The 18,905-nt window shown below is 36.1% G+C and overlaps 1 protein-coding gene across 1 annotated transcript in view; it reads right to left on the bottom strand.

Moving 5' to 3' along the window:
* The window catches only part of YES1 (YES proto-oncogene 1, Src family tyrosine kinase), a 49,970-nt gene extending 38,647 nt beyond the window's left edge, over positions 1-11,323 (bottom strand). Inside the window, exon 1 of the mRNA XM_039351047.1 lies at positions 10,761-11,323. The gene's annotated coding sequence lies outside the window, so the exon portion shown is untranslated. The remainder of the gene's footprint in view (positions 1-10,760) is intronic.
* Positions 11,324-18,905: the final 7,582 nt, after the last annotated feature.

The following is an 18,905-nucleotide window of genomic DNA, read 5'->3' as shown; positions in this document are numbered from 1 at the left end:
TCCTTGGAGGCAAATTCTACTGAATTAAATGGGAATTAATATACTGTGAATGCAAAAGCTTTCAATCACAAATGCTTACTTTTGCCCAAATTGTATAAAATGAACTGTTTTTTGCTTTTGTCCTTGAAAATGACTTTTCTGAAAACAATACAATAAGCTCACTAATTTTAAGGATTAGTATTAGAATACAAGCAATGGGAATTTACAAAGAATGTGAACAGGAAACATAAAAAGAAAAAAGGATGCTTCCATTTATAACATTCCCACTTCCTATCCTGTACATTCATTCTTCCCTTCTGCATGTCAGCATTTCGACCTTTTCTCTTGTTTCATTATCTCCCATGTAGTGGGAAAGCAAATAAAAACCACAGTAACTTATATACAGGAACACAGGCAGTTTCCTTTAATGGTTTGTACTTCCCTTTCCCAGCTAAAAAGCAGGTAAAAGAAACTCCTTCATGCATATTAAGAAAAGCAAAACATCATGTTTTCATCTTTGATTGACAATTACATGCAGACTTGGATTTGTGGTTTTTTTCCCTTCCATTCTGGGTTCAGTATAGACAATTAGGGTTCAGTATAGACAATTACATCAGTCTAATAAAACATTATCCTTTCTCTGCTACACTTGGCTTGGTGTAATAAAAAAAAATTCTAGTAATGGTCTGTTATTTTAATGCTATTAAAAAGCAGCACTACTTTTTGACAAAGCAAGGGCAGGCAAGACAGGAGAGCTTCAATGTTTAGCTCATTTACCATGTCTAATCACATCCCAGTACTATTCATTTTCTGCATATGAACAACTGGTGAGACGCATGTAGTGGCTTAAATGCAGAAATGGTTTCTGAAGGAGAATGGATTAAATTACATTTTTAAAAAAAAAACAGAAAAAACACTATTTTAAAAGATGTAAACATAATATAATGAAATTATTCTAGTCATATTTGGTTGAATAGCGGTATTTATCAATTTAGAACAACCCAAAATTATGCCAACACTAGCTGACAGTGTCTTTTTACAACTTCTTTCACACTCATGCAAAGTTAAATCAATTTGGCACTCTTTCTGCTAACCAATTGTGTCCATAAAGTCTAAGAACTATTCACTGAACTGAATTGCTCTATTAAGGACTGTTAGTTGGCATGGGGAATACTGAGTCGACTGACAATGTGCTTCAGTCACAAAGAAGTTGCAGCAAGATTTTCTAAAAAACACAGTTGGGCTCTATTTAAATGAAGCTAACTGAATAAGATACAAATAAAGAATGTTTCCGGAAGAGATTAAAGGTTCGGTGGCCTTATGGCTTAAGCCATATTTGAAAGCAAAACCAAACGTGTGTATATTTCATTAAAAAGGTATATACTAATTAAATACTGTATTTTCACTTACCCTTTTGCCTGTTTTTTTAAAAAAATGAAACATATTTTGTATATTACCAATTATAAAGAACTCTTTACAAACAAACTTTTGGATTGTTAAGATTCAAATACTTCAGCAATAGTGCAATGCCCATCAACTCAGAAATAAATCCCACAGAATTAAATGGGGCTACTCACAATGTAAATAGATTAATTCCTATAGAATTTATGATTTAATCACCATGTGCAGTGTTGCAGAAATATGCAACATTAAATAAACACACACAAGGTATTATATAAGATACAGGCAAATTAGATAGCTCTTTATTAATCATTTCATTTCACACAGGCACCATATGCACTATGCAAATATATCTAATATATTGAAAGAACTATTTGCATATCCATTTCTGGGAAAGACATCTTCAATCCAAAAGAACTTGGTGATTATTGAGTAAGAATGTATTGCCCCTACTGAATAACGAGTTTAACAGAAGTTACTCTACATTGCAGTCAACCCTGAATTAAACTGATTTTATTGAGACCTGAGTTGTACAATTGCTGACAAATTATATATAGTGTGATAGAAAACTATTCCATGGAATAACCTATTAAGTGCTTTATTTGAATTAATTTTAATTATAAATCTACACTGAATTAAATAATTTAATTTTTGTCCTATTCCTAGTTATTAGAGTGTAATCCCTGATAACTTACTCAAAAGCCAAGTACACGTGTAGATGATTACATGCTCTTGCACTGAACTAAGTCATTTTAATGTGGTTTTCAATCAAATTTTAGAACGGAAAGTGACTAACATAATGAATTTTAATTGCCCTAACAATTTTAAATATCATAACACAGGTATTTTTGATATTTTTTCTCAGCCAAACATAACTCACTGGATTGTTGCAATGATAAAAAATTGAAAAACAATCCTCACATAAACTGCTTTGAGCTCCCAAAGAAAAAGTGAGATATAAATGTAATGACTAAATAAGTAGCATCTTTTGTATTAATAATCCCTACCAAATTGGATAGCAAAGGTGACTAACTAGCAAGTACTGGAGCGCATAACATCAGAAGGCAAAATCATGAAATTGTATCTCACTTAATTTGGCCATGTCATGCAGGGGAATTCAACTGAAGAAAACAATTATGTTTAGAAGAATTTGTGGTAAAAGGAAACCAGGCCACGAAAGAACAAGGTGGCTGGACACTATCAAAGCTGAAAACAGATAGAGCATAGAAAAACTCAAAGAAATAGTGCAAGATGAGAAGATGCGGAGAGACTTGTCCCATAGAATCACTAAGTGTCGGACCAACGGAATGTATAATATCAGCAGCAGTAGCACCATGTAAATTAAACTTTGGTTGTTTGCTTGCCTTTTTACTGATACACTGATTCAAGAAAACAGCAATATTAGACATTTTTATGTCTTATATCACTAATTTGAGTTTCTAAAGGGTTCAGACAACATACGTTGCTCAATCAACATAGTCTTGTACTGCTTTAAACACCAAACAACAGCCTTGTAGTTTTTCCTGTAGTGGAATAGATTTGCTGTTTTGCCCACAGATACATTTCTGGGATAGTTAAACTTAATCACATTTCTTGTATGATCTGCAACTTTTTTTTAACTGTATGAAGAATTACCATGAATATCTATTTATACATCATGATGAGAGGAGAAGGATACTACATTCTATCATTGAGGTTATCTTTGATGAAAGAGTCAGAAAACCAAAATTCATATATAATAGTAAATGTATAAAACTTTGAAACTCCCCCAGAATTCTTGTGGGGTTTTATTTCTTTATTTTTGCTGCAGCTAACATGACTACTACATTCTAAAAACCTTTTAAGATTATACAAAAACATTAGTTAGTTTACATTTAATAATGAATCTACAGATTGACATCCAATCTTCTCAATAAATTGAGAGATATTACAAATATTCTAGAATATGTAGTGCCAATAAACTGAAGCTCAAGAAAGGCTAAGTTGCTATTAATTGATAAGAAATGTGGATCATGTGGGGCAAATTCACTGGATTGGTTCACAGAAACATTTGGCAAATATTTAAAAAATGTAACCGCATGAGCAACATTTTTAACAAGGACATGGTGGATCATCTCTGTTCAGCAGGAGCTAATGAATGCACATCCTATTCCTGATCCAGAATAATGTCCTGCTTATAATTTCTGAGACACGCACTCAACAAATTGACCCAGGTGAGAGGCCATATTGTACCTAGATTCTAGAATATTCATCAGTTCAAAATCCTATACTGGCAAAATCCTGAAAAGAGATTGGCATTTTAAATGCTTCTATATAGAGATGGAAAAGGGTGAGACCTTTCTGATCTGAAGGTGAAACGACCAGATGAACATTTGAATGGCTACTTGACAATGTTATTCTGGGCGTCATGTGGAACAGAAAAATAAAGGAAAATGCCAAGAAATTCAGTCCATCTGTTCTATAGCTGGCTGAATAATTATTATCTAATCTCTCTTGCATGGGCACAATTTGAGAACATTGCACTATGTATACACATAAAAACGACAACTTTTTGGAGGAAAAGAGGCAATCGCTGCATAAGGCCTAAGGTATAAAAGAGCACTAAGCAAAACCACTCTTAATCCTGTCCTTACAACTTTCCTCAAATTTTTTTTTCATGTAAATCACAAAGTCCATTGTATAACCAGCAATAGTAACCAGAACATTTTTAACTGTTTCTTCAACGAGGCTTTCAATGTATATTTTCCATCAGAGTTAATTGTAATAATCAATGACATAGGAGCATCAAACTACGGGGCACTGTATTTCATTTGATATTTCATGACAGTAATGTGCAGGCAAAGAGCATACTGCTTTTATTTTCTATTTCTACCGTGTTTCCCTCAAAATAAGACCAGGTTTTATACTAATTTTTCCTCCAAAAGACGCATTAGGGCTTATTTTCTGGTTAGGGCTTATATTCAGGGAAATATGGTACTAATTGTGTCCGTCTGGCTGATGACCTTAACTGGGGCTTATTTTGCTGGTAGAGCTTATATTACAAGTGTCCTGAAAAATTATGCTAGGGCTTATTTTCCCACTGTCTTATTTTCGGGGAAACACAGTAATATAGTTTAGTAAAATCTATTTGGGTTTTAGATGGCTTAAATTTAATTCTGATGAACTCTTCTGTTATCAGGACTCTGAATTCTCAAACCACTGGTATGGTCAGAGAACACAGAGATGGAATTACATTAAGTTTTATGGAAACAGGTTATCCCATAAACATCTTATTGGTTGATTGGAACATCATCTCTTTAGAGAGTTTGTGTGGTTGATTCACCTCTCTAATTGGCATAATATTTTTCTGCATGTAAGTCCTCTTTTGTTGCATAGGACAGGGCATCTTAATTAACAGGTATAATAATGGTCCTGCTATTAAATTGTGGGGAATTTTCAGTGATGATGAGAAGGACAGTAAAAGCCCAGTGACATTTTTCCACTTGGGTGAATAGATAGGGAGCCTCCCCATACTACAGGCTTGACTTTTGCCAACAATTCCCTCTCTTTTGATTCTGCCATAATTGTAGTTGGCCAGGTATGCAAAAATGATTTGGGACTTGTTCCATGATCACTAAACTTGTATTATGAGCTAATAGGAGTTACCACCTAACTGCAAGGGCAGTTATTATTTCTTTATTGTTTCCTCTAGTTGCTGAGTTACTGGTTAGCAGAAGGTTCCTATTCTCCTCAACTAATTTCCTGATGGAGCCTATCTGTTCTCTGAGTACCTGTCCCTTTTACACTGTGTAGGTAAAAAATAAAATAAAATGAGAAGTTGTAGGGTGTAGTAATATAAGAGGATTTAAATTTGTGCGCAAAAATTACTGCCCCCTTTGATGATTTTATTATGTACCATGAAAAGATATACTATACAAGAGAGGATACTATTGTATGCATCAGTGAAGCAAAAAACTGAATGAGATCTTTTCCTGCCACTACACACAATGGATTTAATCTATGTTTAACTGACATGGGTGTTATTAACTTGCCATACTATGACTTAAGAGGATCAGCACTGTTGCCATGGCTCTATCTATTATAAATATTGCCTTCTATACCTTGTGCTATACTTTCTTCTTAAAACTTAATTATGCAACAGCTTTTATGTTGGCTATGACTCACAGTATGGCAGACATATTGGATTACTAATTAGATTTATTAGTCTATTGCTTTGACCTGTTAATTGGGGAGTGATTATGTATTTTTAATTCAGGTGAAATAATTCTATCTTCAGAAATTTCATCTATCAAGATAACAGGTAGTTCTTGGTTTATTAGCACAATTGGAACCAGAATTTTCATTACTAAGTGATGTAGTTGTATAGTATGGTATCACATAACCACATAATTGATGCAATTCTGGTTGCCACTCTTAACTCCAGACACATGGGTTCTTAAGTGGGCAGTGGAGGGAATCCCAGATAAGAAGTGCAAGTGTGCTGTGGGGAATGGGGGAGACCCTGGGAAACTTGGCACAAGATGTGCCTGATTTCTGAGGGTGCTGCAATTTGGTGCGACCTCAGGGAGGCTAGAGAAAGAAGGTGTGAAGTATGTGCATGCATGTGTGTAAGCTCAGGCCAGGAAAAGAATATGCTGTGGCTCAAGGGCTTCAGGGTGTGCCACAGCCCCAAGACTTCAAGAAACCTCTGAGCTGTAATGCAGTGCCCCTGGAAATCTCAGCTGCCCGTCAGTGCAATATGATGCAAAGCTGCCAGACTGCAGGAAACACAAATAGGCTTCTTGGCATATTTGGATTCTGGAACTGCAAGAAGCACTTGAGCTTCAGTCGAGCATAAAAAGGGGTGCTGGAAGAGCAATTAAGTTAGGGGACCAATTGTCACTTCATTCAGCAGCGTTGTAACTTCGAACAGTCACTGAATGGTTATAAGTCGGGCATTACCTGTACTACCATTCACAATCTCGTATTCTCCAGGTGTATTGAAGCTTATGCTGGCAGAGGATAATAGATATTGTACAACACTTGGTACAGGGTCAGAAGGGGTTTGGAATATGCTCCTTCTGCTTGTCTTTGGAATGATGCAAGAATAAGTAATTTTCTTAAAGTGATTTATTTTAGATAAGAAATAATATTTCATTGCTCTTAAAGTTGATTTTGGTAAGTAATACAATAAAACAATTTATTCTGTAATTAAAAACAAATAAATAACTCCATTAAAAATATATTATATAATTCTATATGTAAACATGGGGACATGTTGGGCTCCCAAATACGGACAGAAGCATAGAAGACTAATCCATACTTATTGGGAGATTTCTAGCTTTTCGGAAGTGTTCTGTTCTTTGGTTTTTCCATTTCCTTGTCTTGGACTTAAATGATACTGTTACATTGTTTGGACACTGGCAGCAAAGAAGAGTGCACAGCTGTGAAGTTTTCGTGATTGGATTTGGAAGTCAGCATAGCTTCTGAGAAAGAGAAAACGAAGCCTAAAAATTATGCTATCATCCATACTCCAAAGCTGATTTCTCTCACAAAGTATTTTTTAAGGGAAAGGGAATTGCTCTTTAACTATTTAGAATTAGCTGAAGAAAAGATGGTCTTCTCTGAGCCCAATTCCTCTACCAAACTAAGATCCTCCAAGTGAAAAAAGGAAATAAGAACAAATTCTTTGTATTTAACTGGACTCCTGCCATGCAAATTATTAGAATGTAGCAGATTCTATCATAATGATGGAGCAATTTCAAGTTATTTATCAAATGAATATATCATAGTTATCACCAGTACTGAGATGAGTAAACACTCTGTTTTGTCGTATCAATTAATCACCCATTAATCACCCATTACAAGACGTATTTTACGGTTATAAACCAGAAGCTGAAAAGCAACCTGACAGTAGAACAGGCTACTGACACTATTAAGACACTGACAAATTAGGCATATTTCTAGGATACCTATTTCTGATTATGGATTCACCTGTAGGAGAAATTGTGGTAGTCCTATCTCAGAATCTATAGGAATGCCCAAAGGAAGAAGGAAAATATAATTCTCCAAGGCAAATATTGGATGGAGAATGAATTACAGGTGACAATAGATGATTTATATGTAGATGATTCAAATATAGATTATTTAAATGTAGCTAACTAAATGTTGCTAGCTTGGAACATAACAGAGCATATTTGTCACTGCATATCTAGAATTATCAATGCAAGTATCAAATCATCTAAATTCTCAGATAAAGTGAGAGTAGGTAGGAGCTGTGTTTCCAAGACAACATATTGCCAGAAATATGCAGCAAGGTTGAAGCACTTTAGTCAATACAGTATATTTCTCAGATTAAACGAAAGACCCCCTACATTAAAACAAAACAATGAAATTGTTAAATTTTGCATGGATTTAGGCACAAATGAAAGAAATGAATAGACAAAATCTGATATTTAATCTTTTTATGGTGGGAAGTTTATTAGATATTGCATTAAAATAAATGGAAATGCTTTTAAATACATGCACTTAGTCAGTATAGATTCTCCAATCTATAACAGTATTAAAATTATTCTGCTGTGTCAGTGATTCTTAAGCAATAACTCAGCCTAGGATGCTTACCAAATTTCATAAGTACTGTTTGTTTCTTCTGCCTTGCTTTTAAATGAACATACTTTGTTAAAGTGTTATGTCATTATAGAACATAAAAAAATGAAAACTTCCCAAAATGTCTAAAAGTTTGGAATTTATGCAAGAAATGAATACTTAAAATTCATTGTTCTTATTACGATGTTCTTTTATCAATATAAAATTGTAATTATTATAACAACTGGGAACACACTGGCCTTGTTCACATGACACACACTGGAGGTAAGCAGGTCACATGAACTGGAAAAGTGGTTAGCATCCCAAACAATGAATCTTAATGGAATTCAATGTGGCCCAAAACAGAACTAGTTTTAGGCCAAATTGCTCCTGCCTTTAGATCATGTTTTCCTGACATCATGCTAAGCGGCGTAATACATACTTTGTAGATTCTCTGACTTTCAGTTTATTTATATAACAGAACTGGTCTGGATTGGTTGTTGCAGTAAGTTATATTCTGGTTTAGCAACAACAAGTAATCATATTCTTGGCTTATGATTCTGATTTTCAAGGAGAATCAGAAGTTCTGATTCAAACCTTAACACAAAACAAGCTAAGAGTGGAAATTTTGCTTGTTAGCTGCTATCATTGGTAGCAATGCAGGTGTAAGATTTTCTTGTTCTTCAACAGGCTGAAATTCTCAATAATTCATACTGTATGTCCAAATCAATGCATTAACTGAAGAAATTTTAACTAGATATTTCACAAGATTATTATAATCAGAAGTATGTGTATAGTGCTTAATCAGCTTAAAATATCACACCCAACTTCACAATTGATTAGAAAGTTTTAAATTGTGAAAGAATTTATAAAAATGGCATGATTTATAGCACTTGGTAAACAATTCTATCTTTTTTATACATACCTATTTTAAAAAGGATCCTGTGTTGCATTTTGGCAGTAGATTAGACTTTTTTTTCTTTAGAAACATTTAGAAACATGCAAATGCATATTAAATAGTGATTTTTCAGATTATTGTGTTAACTGTGGGACTAAAAGACATATTTTAACATGTCTTTACAATGTTAAAGGTTTACAGGTTTAATTTGAAATCCCCTTACATCAAGTCAGAGAAAAGGACCCTCTATATTTCAGTATTTCCTACACCAAGCAGAAACATCTCCAGGGTCTGGACTTTGTGTGTATGCAAATGTGAACTCTAGCAAGGTAGCAAAACACTGTCTTAGGAATACATATATTCTAAACAAATTTGAGCTTCTAAAATACTGATGGTTTTGTTAGGCACAAAGAACTCTCCTCCTTGAATTTATTTTAGGACTGCTCTATATCACATTAATGAATCATTTTCTCTACTGCTTTACAAAGCGTAATGTGTTTTGATTCTATTCATTCCAAGTTACTTTAACTAATAATTTAACTTGTAATATTTTATTAGATAGTATGCCTTATTTGATATAACTTGGAAGTAATGCCAACAAAAAGTTCTGCCTTTTAAGATATGCAATGGGATTCTCTTACAAAATATACATGAATTCCCAATACATATATTAACTGTAATGAGGCTAAAGCCAAATCCCATAAATTAAAATCTAAATATACATATGATATGGAATGGGATGTTCATTCACTTTCCTAGGTAGACAAATGTTTATTACTTTTTTCTAAATAAAATATAAAGTTTGTCAAAATTGATTTAATTGTAATTAGGTGAAATTGATTAAAATGTACAATTAGAAATACTTAGAAATTAACAGAAATCTATGAAAATCCTGTATATGTTGTATTGTAGATTGTCTTTCCAACTTAAAGTACAGTATTTTCCTAATTGTCTATTTTACTATTTTCTTTGTATTATCATACAATATAAACCATTTTACCACAACAGAAGAAAAAAGGCCAGGACTTGAAGGACCAAACTTTTTTTTTTTTAAATCATATGAAAATTTAATGATTCTTAAAACCTGGCTCAAATTTCTCACTTAATAGGTTGGCAAATAAGCTACATCTACATTGGCATCGAAATTAAGAAATCAATGCTCAGTTATCTCGATTGCAACACTACTTTGCTACTTTTGTTGCAGCCATACTCTACTTAAAACGATTTATGCTACAAGGAACGACCTTTGTATTCTCAGCAGCAAAGACACATTTGAGACTCTCTATGTACACTTGCGGGTATGAACTTTTCCTGTATTAAGGAAACTGAAAATGAAGGAGAGCAATGAACAGTTTGAAATGGATACCTGAAGTTCCCCGTATCCCATTTCCTCCTCTTCCTTTACAAAGAAAACAAAAAAGGGGGGGAGGGGAACCCGAGTGCAACAACTTGCTGTGGAAATCGATCATAACGACCCCCCCCCCCTCCTTTCCAGTTGGCATCAGACTGGCAGGAACAAGCTAAGCAAACAGAAAACAAACGGGCTGCCGGAAGGGAAAGGGGGAAGAAAGAGGATTCCAGGGCTTTTTAGGACGAACCACTGAAAGGGACCCTTTGAAGTCTTTTCACACCGCGCGAGGCCGGCACACGCAATCGCGTCTCGAAAAGCACCCTACCGAGTATCAAGGAGGAGGAACTTCCAGTAAAAACTTTTTTGGGGAACGGACGGGAGAAATAGCCTCCCAAACCTGCTATTTGCAGGCGCGGGGCTGCTACGAAGCGGACCAAGAAGCTTCCCCCGCTCCTGGAAGTGGCAGGATCTTGCGGGGCCTAGCGCTCTCCAGGCGCCACCGCCTCCGCGCCACAAGAGTGGATAAGGGGAGGAGGAGGAAGAGGAAGAACACGAAACTCTCCTCACCTGCTGCCCGTGGGCCACTCCGGGGGAAACCGCCAAGCCCCCCTGCCTCCTCTTTGCAGGGGAGAGGGCGCTCTCGCTTCCGCTTCAGGACGAGAGAAGCTGGTCCGGCGGCAGTCTCGCTGCTGGGGAGACCCGCGTCGCTGCTACTCCTCCTCCGCTCAGGTACAGTCCGACGTGCTCAGCCCTGCCACAACCGCCCCATAGCCTCCGGCCAGGGACTCCCAGGGAAACGGCGAGCCCAACCGTCGCTTCCAGAGGCCGTACCGCAAGCCCAGGCCGAGAGGAGAGGGAGGAGCCGGGATGCTCGCCTTTCCACACGCACCAGGAGGCGGGCGACGAGGCGTTGGGTCCCCTTCAATGCAGCCCCAGTTCATCATTCCGACCTAACATGGCGGCCGCCGGAGACCCGAGGAGAGGAGAGGGGGGAGAGAGAGAGAGAGAGACGAGCGGGAGGCGGTCGTGGCGGCAGCAGCTGTTGCTGAGAAGCAACTCCGACTCTCCCGGCGCAGCGGAGGCAGCTCCTACTTTCGTAGCTTCAGTTTGGCGGATCTCGCCAACGACCAACAGCGCCCCCTTCCTCTGGGAGCCGTCAGCCCTGACCTCCCGCTGCCAGGGGTGGGTGGAGGTCAGGACCGGCGGGCTGAGAAGGGAACTTGGAATTGCTTTAAAAGGAGAGTGCAGGGAAGGAAGCCGGCGATTCTGAGAGAAACCGGGATTCCGGGAAGTTTCTAGTGCAAGTTTTGTTCCTAATAGCAGCAGTGTTAAAACTTTTCATGCGCAAAATGCTGCCTGTGTTAGTCCACCCGAGCAGCTTCGCCTTACGCGGAGTTGTAAATCCTTATTTCCATTGAGTGAGGGTGAGCGATAGACTCTTGCTTCTTAACGTCTGGTTCGACAGCCCTCTCGAAGTTTGTTGAGCAGTGTCTTCCAGGGCAACTTGTTTTCATCTAAAATTAGTCTGTAGAATAGAATGGATTCCAGCATTTTAAATGATCTATTTAATAAAACAACTCCTCCCCTTCCTTCTGACAGGCAGGTTATAACTACCAGCGTTGTCCTGCTTAACGATTGAATAATCACTTACAACCCGAGGCTGTCCAGCAATGATCCTGAAGAAGGTTCTTCCGTATACCTTTCAAATAATAAAAAAACTATTCAGTTTGAAGCAATATCAGCTACTAACCTATGAGCAGTATTGGAAACCGTCTTTTAATGTGGTGTAATTGGGGCACTTCTAGACAAAGCTGTTACAGTGGTGTGCATTCGTTCTTCATCTCAATAATGTTATGCAGAGCAGTTGTTTTCCAATTATGATACAGTTTTTCACCATAAGAAGTCTTAAGAGAGACAGAAGAACATCAGTATGTTGGATAACAGTGTAAAGACCTATTAGTGTGGGAGGAGCCTAACATTTTCTACAGACTGAAAATCTGTTACAGATCAATATAATTACACTAGCTTTGAAAAGGACTGAGATTCAAAGGTGTCAGCAGGGTTTGTGTGTGTTTTTAAAATAACAGATTTTTGTGGCTATGATTGTGTGATCAGCGCTCTGCTTTTTACAAAGCCCCCAAATTAAAACAAAAAAGTTGGCTTTGTTCAGCAGTCACAGCTGCTATCTTGACCTGTTTTGCTGCCCCCCCACCATGCCCTGTTGGGATTTTTTAATTAAGGCATTTTAAGTCACAGATGCTCAGAGATGTAACTCATTTCATATAATTTATTATAGACATTTGAACTTTACCAATTGCTGAGAAAGAAAACACGATTAGCTTTTGACAGTAAAAGTGTATTACTAATAAAACAAGCTGCAGCTAGACTGATGAGACAGGTTAATTCAAATGACTTTTTTTTTTTTAGAAAAATAAGTTGGCAGATTTATGTTGAAGTTTTAATGAGATACAATTGTGCTTAAGAGTTTGTGAAGCCTTTTGAATTTTCAGTACTTCTGCATTAATAGGATCTAATTCTTCACACACAAGTCCTAAAACTAGATACAGGTAATCACACAAGTTCTTCTTTACACAAGTCCTAAAACTAGATACAGGTAATCCTCATAATGAAACCTGCCCATTATGGTTGGAAGGCCCAGTAATGGGCTATGGCCCACAGGTTGGGGACTCCTGCCTTACATGACCTCTAAGTGGCTTTCAATACCATCAACCATGGTATCCTTCTGGACTGACAAAGGATTGGGGATAGGTGGCATCATTTTGGGCTGGTTCACCTTTTTTCTATGGGACCAGTTGGGGAGGATAGATCTTGCCATTGACGCTCTGCTATGTGGGGTGCTGCATATCTGTCACCAAGGTTTGAGGTATCATCAGTATGTGTATCACCACTATCCCTGGTGAATTAAGCGATGCTGTGTACATTTTATTCCAATATTATGGGCTGTGAGGGTCTGAATGGAGAACAACAGGCTTCAACTGAACCCTGGCAAGATTGAGCAGCTTTGGGTTTTGAGATACTGGGGTTGCACTGCCCAAACAGGCCCTTTGCATAATCTGAGGGTTGTTGTGGACTCACAATTCCTGCTCAAAGAGCACGTGGCAATTGTGGCTAGGAGGACCTTTGCATAACCTCATGTTGTGTGGCAGTTACACCTATTCCTGGATCAAGGGGCCCTACATAAGTAGGTCATGCCCTGGCCACTTCCCAATAGGACTATTGCAATGTGCTCAATATGAGGCTGCCCTTGAACAATATTCAGAAACTTCTGTGGTTTCAAAATGCATTGATGAGAGCAAATAAGTTTGTCTCTGATAGTGCATATGTTACACCTCTGTTGTGTGAGCTGCATTAGTTACCAGTTTGTTTCTGGATCCAATTCAAGAGGTGGATGTTTGAACTACTTTCTTAAAACATGGATATTGATGTCTCATGAAAAGAGCTTTGGTTCTATTGAATCTGAGTCACAGTAAAGAGAATGATTCTACAAAACTGAAAAGAAACATATTCTTCTGAGTTTAAGGAACACAGTTAAGATATGATTTTATTATCTATTTTGGAAAAGCCATAATAGCTATTAATATTGATATTTTTCATTTCATTTATATAGCATTTATATAGTTACCCATCTCATAGAAATGGGTAAGTGGTGTAGGTGGTGCACGAAGATTAACAAAAGCCGAAAACTGAATAAGATTCAACAGAAAAAAAAGTAACAGAGCAATGTTTCTCAACCTCAGCAACTTTAAGATGCATGGATTTCAATTCCATATTCAGTTCTGTTTTTTTTGTTTTGTTTTGTTTTCTTACAAAATAAAATATCTCCTCAATCCTTATAGGAGATACAAAAAAACCACCTGTCTGGGTCAAGGGCTTTTGTGTCTTTTGTGTCTGGGTCAATCTAATGGCGTACAGAAAAAAAAGATGTATCTTCATATGACAGTAGCACACTTGTATCAGTACTATTTATGATCAGTTTTGTGGCATCATATACTTATTTATGTCTTCTTGATTTTAACTAAACTTATTCCAGATGTGTCTTTGCAGATTATTCTTTAGAACCCCTTTGAAATTATTTGAAATGAAAGTTAACATCACAGTTATGTCTAATATCTTTTATAACAATTCTTCTATAATGCAAAGAAGTGTACTGAATACAGAACAATAAGCTTAATGAGTCATGCCCTGAAAATATTCCTGAGAATAATTCACATAAGAATATACAACAAAATTGAAGAGTGTCTAGGTAACACACAATTTGGTTTCAGAAACAATCTTGGTACATGAGATGCACTATTCATTATTCAAGTTCTTGTACAGCGTTGTAGAGATGTCATTCACAGTGTTTACATGTGCTTCATTGATTTTGAAAAAGCTTTTGAAAAAATAAGATACAGCAAACTATTAGAAATCCTGAAACAAGGGGGACTAGATGACAAAGACATCTAAATCATAAAGAATCTGTATTGACATCAGGCATCATCAATGTGAGACTAGGCCAAAAATACTCAGCTGATGCAGAAATAAGAAGAGGGGTCAGACAGGGATGTATTCTGTCTCCACTGTTGTTCAATATCTACTCTGAGTCAATCTTCTACGAGGCACTGGAGAACATCGATCCTGGCATCAAAGTAAATGGTGTTTGGCTCAACAACTTAAGATTTGCTGATGATACAGTTCTGCTTGCCAGTAAGCATGAAGACCTTCAGCTCCTCATCAACAGAGTCACAGAAATATCTGATAAATACAGCTTGAAGCTTAACACCTCAAAAACCAAGATCATGGTCGTCAGCAAACAACCCATTAATTTACCACCAATAAATTCAGAAGAAATACCACTAGAAAAAGTTGAAAGGATCACGCAACTCGGTTCTAATTACATGAAATCTGGACATGACCACTGAAGTAAAGACAAGGATAGAGAAAGCTTGAATAGCATTCTCCAAAATGAAAAAGGTCTTCTGCAGTCACAACATAAGCCTAAGACTGAAAATCAGGCTTGTCAGATGCTATATTTTTTTTATCCTGCTCAATGGAGTAGAGAGTTGGACTCTGAGACAGAAGGCCATCTGAAGAGACTAGAAGCATTTGAAATGTGGATTTACAGGCGGCTGTATAAGCTGGGTTGACAAGATCAGAAATGAGGAGGTGATAAGCTGCCCGGGAAAGCCAAGGGAAATCATCAAAACAATTAAAAAATTTTTATTAAAAAATAAAAATTAGAATATTTCAGACATGTGATGCGACACCCAGAAAAATACGGCATACTCCATTTAATCCTCCAGGGAAAGATTGAAGGCAAACGAGGTCCAGGCAGAAGAAGAACATCGTGGCTTCAAAATCTAAAGGACTGGTTTGGACAAAACTGAGCAGCACTTTTTCGTGCAGCTGCTGATAAAAACAGGATCGCCAACATGATCGCCAACGTCCGATAATGGATATAGCACAAGAAGAAGAAGAAGAATGCTTTCTTTAATCCCTGGCAGCCTGTGTTTCAGAATATTTGCTCCTTAAGTAAATAAAGTTTATGTGTGCTCTTCTAAGGCAGCATTTTTAAATGAAAAAACAAAACTATTTTTACCATAATATATACATGAAAAGCATTTGTGCATCCTTGGTTATTAATTCTGTACCTTTATCTTTCACATTTGTTTCATAAATAGTTACAGCAATAAGCCGGATTACATTATATAAAGCAAATGTATTGCTGTTTGCTAATCTTTATCTGTTCATATCCTATCTCCGTTTGTTGGCACAAGAGTGTTGCTTATGGTTACTTAAAATAACTGTTCCTTTGTTTGACTTGTTTCTTGTCTTTCAGGAGCAGTAATATGATTGTCTTGCAGTTCTGTTAGGAATTGTATTCCATATCTTGTTCATCTGAAATACATTTGTTTCCAAACAATTTAAATAATAGAAATGAAATATTTGAAATTGTACATCTTCACGTTTCAGTGATTTATAGTCAGATGGGCTAAAATAAGTAGAGCTTTTTTTGACTAAAAAAATTCTGTTGAATGTAAATTATGAAAAAGGTAATAACTATAGTGAGTTAAATACATTTCATGTTATTGATAAGTTTTGAATTTTTGCTATGTGAACAATTGCTATTAACATTAAAGAAAAAAAATGGAAGTAAGTTGAAATTCCTTTCCCCATACTTTTGATTCATGAGGTTATTTGGGTCATGAGAAGGTTTGAGAAATTCATTTGCTTCTTGGGATAATTTGTTTCCCTATCACTTCTTTCTTTTTTTAAAAAAAGTGAGCAAATGAGGCATTTAAAATAATTTCTGCTGAATTTGTTAAGCTAAATGTTGTTATTAAAGTTGTTAAGAAACTTAGTCACTTGAAGGACAGAATTCATTTTCTTATTGGAGTCCCTTATCATATGAACTGTACTGTCAAATTGTTTTTTAGTCCAAATTCAGAGTAGTAACCTTTGCTAATATAGCATGGATATGAATGCTGTGCTTCAAGCATATATGTCAAAAAGTTTCAAATAAACATCTTTATAGTATACAAAAAAGTGTGTATCTGAAAACACAGGGCTTTCCCTAACATTTTTGTTTACCCAAAACATGCAGTAATAAAAATAATTTTGTAATTTTACAAAAAATGATAAATGAAGAGTGAGGTTAAAAAGAAGATATTTCTTAAATTTAAAAATCTATACTTCTCTATCAGTTGTAAACAATGAATATTTCTTTTTGGAGTTAACCTCATCCTCAGACGTAACAAATTCATGTATGAAAATCTGCTTTTAAAATTAATTTTAAGAGAGGCACCATAAAAATAGAGTGTTTGCCTTTTGATCCTTCAGTAATTTGATCAGATTGTTCATAGATCCAGAATGAGTACTGCTTGGCTAGATTCACATCTAAACAGGAATAGCATGATGTGATGTACATAAAACCAGAAACTTTCAGTGTTTGACTGCATATTTAACCTGTCCATTGCCTTCAGAATATTATTAGTGTTATGCTGATTAAACATATGCATTGTATAGTTGGAAACAAGAGTGAGAACTAGAACAGTATTCATAGATGTTTTCCTTCCTTGAGTAGGAATGCAACCACTGAGACAATTTGGGCTTTTCCAGGTTTTCCATATGCTCAAAATACTCAGGATTTGGGGTTTCTAGGTTTTAAAGCAGAGATACATGCTGCTTTTAGATTAACATCCAACTTTAGGAATCAATAAGCTAAAAAGCATACCTCAACAGCATATCTTTGCAAAAATATTCAGACAATCTGTTGTTCCTATTGTGACTGCTGTACTATCTTTATGGTCTGTTATAAATGTGCACTGTGCTTTGTTACAGGTTTGGATTTCATTGTGTTCACATTAATGTCTCCATTATCACTCAATGTTACTGCTACCACAGCCTCTTGTACCATCTAGATCTTGCAAGTTTAGAATGTTCATTTTATTTATTAAATTTATTTGCTGCCCATATACCTTGCCATATTTGCACTGCACTTTCTTCCACATGGATAGATGCTTCTATCTAACCTGCTTCTGGTTAGACAAAGGCAGCTAAGGAAAGTCTAGCTTGTCAAAGAGATTAGGATACAGAGAGCTTTCTTTAACCACTTGTAGTTAGATTTTTATTATTTTACTCCAGGTCTTCTGTATATATGGACTAAATGCATGGGAAGCAAACAGAATAGCAGAAAAGCATCTTTCTCTAATGATATCCTTTGGACTTGGATGAAGTCATTGTTTGGTCTACCAGAAGAAAGAAGAAAATAATGAGCAAAACACACCACATGCTTAATAGAAATTTTTCTTCTGTATTAGTGCAAAGTACTATCAGATTCCAGTCTAATGCCTTTTTAAGGAAAACACTTAATAGCACACATTTATCTACAAATGTGCTAGTTGATTTATGGAAATGCTATGTACTTATTAAAGTAAGGTGGTTTCATCTGCCACAGCTATTTTCATACTTGTTCCTTGATTATGCTGAATTTAGATGTGGAAGAACAAGAAATGGTTCGGTTACATGATGGAAAAGGAAACAATAAAAAGGAACAGAAAGGAAAGAAATAAGATCAGAAATACCCTCTCAATAGAGGAATCCCTATAGTCAGAGAGAGATAGAATTAATGTGTGTAAATTATAATAAATGTTGGTGTAAATATTCTAATCTGCAAATAGGAAATAGGTGAAATCATGATGTCTATATTCAGTATTTTAAAATGTAAATATGATTGGCTGCAATCTGAAACAGTCTGGATTGCAGGATTAATAAGACTAGATAGATTCTTTGCACTCCTTTTGATATTGTTTTACACATTCTAATAACCAGCTACTATACAGCTTTATCAGAAGCCAAAGTCAGCTTTTATAGGTTGCTCTTGTGACCATCTGTCATTGTATGGAGTCCAAGTTACTACAACAAATAACAAGAATTGAGCTTTTCATTAGGACTTTAATAAACAGCTTTACTGAGAATAACTGGCTTTTTGTGATTCCTAAAAAACACACCACATTATTCTTCTTCCCTAAGAGGCTTTTCGTTCAATGTCTGATATTTATTAATTTTATCCCAGCAAGAAAATTGGGTTTTGATTCCTTAAGGGCTTTTCCTACAAATACGTACAATTTCTATTTTCAATTTGTGGTGATTTTATTTGATAAATGGTTATCTTCACCTTTTCATTTTGAAAAAAACAAAATTATGCTGCTG

Source organism: Crotalus tigris, unplaced genomic scaffold (genome assembly GCF_016545835.1).
Source record: "Crotalus tigris isolate CLP2741 ecotype Arizona unplaced genomic scaffold, ASM1654583v1 scf7180000018368.3068619, whole genome shotgun sequence".
Taxonomy (NCBI): domain Eukaryota; kingdom Metazoa; phylum Chordata; class Lepidosauria; order Squamata; family Viperidae; genus Crotalus; species Crotalus tigris.
The sequence above is the reverse complement of the archived record's forward strand: the minus strand, read 5'-3'. Positions and strand labels throughout refer to the sequence as shown.